The following is a 1,183-nucleotide window of genomic DNA, read 5'->3' on the forward strand; positions in this document are numbered from 1 at the left end:
CCGAGTGCACTCTGGGATCACTCGATGCACTCTGGAATCACTCTGGTGTGACCGAGTGCACTCTGGGATCACTCGATGCACTCTGGAATCACTCTGGTGTGACCGAGTGCACTCTGGGATCACTCGATGCACTCTGGAATCACTCTGGTATGACCGAGTGCACTCTGGGGTCACCGTGTGATCATTGAGCACTCTGTGCGCAATAGTTGCCGCCATTTTGTACAAGATGGCCGGCGTATTTGGCGCCATTTATCCAACATGGCCGCCGTACTTTCTGCCATTTAGTCCAAAATGCCGCCATGTTGGCCGTGTGTAAATATATATATAATATAAAGACACGTTGTTGTTGTTGTTGTTGTTGTTGTGATGGTGTTTGTGGTGGTGGTCTAAATATAAAGACTGCCACTCTGCGATCCCTCTGGGGGGAATGGGTGCACTGTGGGATTTCTGGTTGTAATTTGGGATAACATTGGGGTGATTGGGTGCACTCCACACAAACTGTGATATCACTGGGGGCACTCTGCGCGAGGCTTGCCCACATTTTGTCCAAGATGGCCGCAATACTTACAACTATTATGTCCAAGATGAATGCCGTACTTGCGGACCTTTTGTCCAAGTTGGCCGCCGTACTTGCAGCCTTTTTGTCCAAGTTGGCCGCCGTGCTGGCCGTGTGTAGATACACACGTATATATATTAGGAATAGAAGTTATTGTTGTTGCACTAGCAGTTATTGATGTGGTGGTCTAAGTATAAAGACTGCCACTCTGGATCACACTGGGGTGCCCATTGCCTCCCCGAGAGGGGACCGGCGCAGGCCTCCTCCCCAGAGAGGACCGACCGAGGCCTCCTCCACAGGCTGCACGCAAACAGGGCCCAGGTGAGTTCGGTCTGTTTATTGCCCTGGAGTTTAATTTCCTCTCTGGGTCCTGGTTTTGAGGCCTCGGTTTAACATGTTCCTGTTCGATTGTGACCGTTGTGATTTAACCAGGTTAAAGCCTGGGGTTAAAGTAGCCCGGCCTGCAATGTTATACAAACACGTTAACCCAGAGTGAGACAAACAGTGGCCGAGAGGAGATTAACGTCAGAAACGTGAACCCCTGTACAGGCTTCGAGGGTTTGTTATCATTTCAAAATGATGATAGTGTTTCGGGGAGATGGGACAACTTTGAGTTGTCAGTCGGGA

The sequence above is a fragment of the Heptranchias perlo genome, unplaced genomic scaffold, assembly GCF_035084215.1.
Source record: "Heptranchias perlo isolate sHepPer1 unplaced genomic scaffold, sHepPer1.hap1 HAP1_SCAFFOLD_50, whole genome shotgun sequence".
Lineage (NCBI taxonomy): Eukaryota > Metazoa > Chordata > Chondrichthyes > Hexanchiformes > Hexanchidae > Heptranchias > Heptranchias perlo.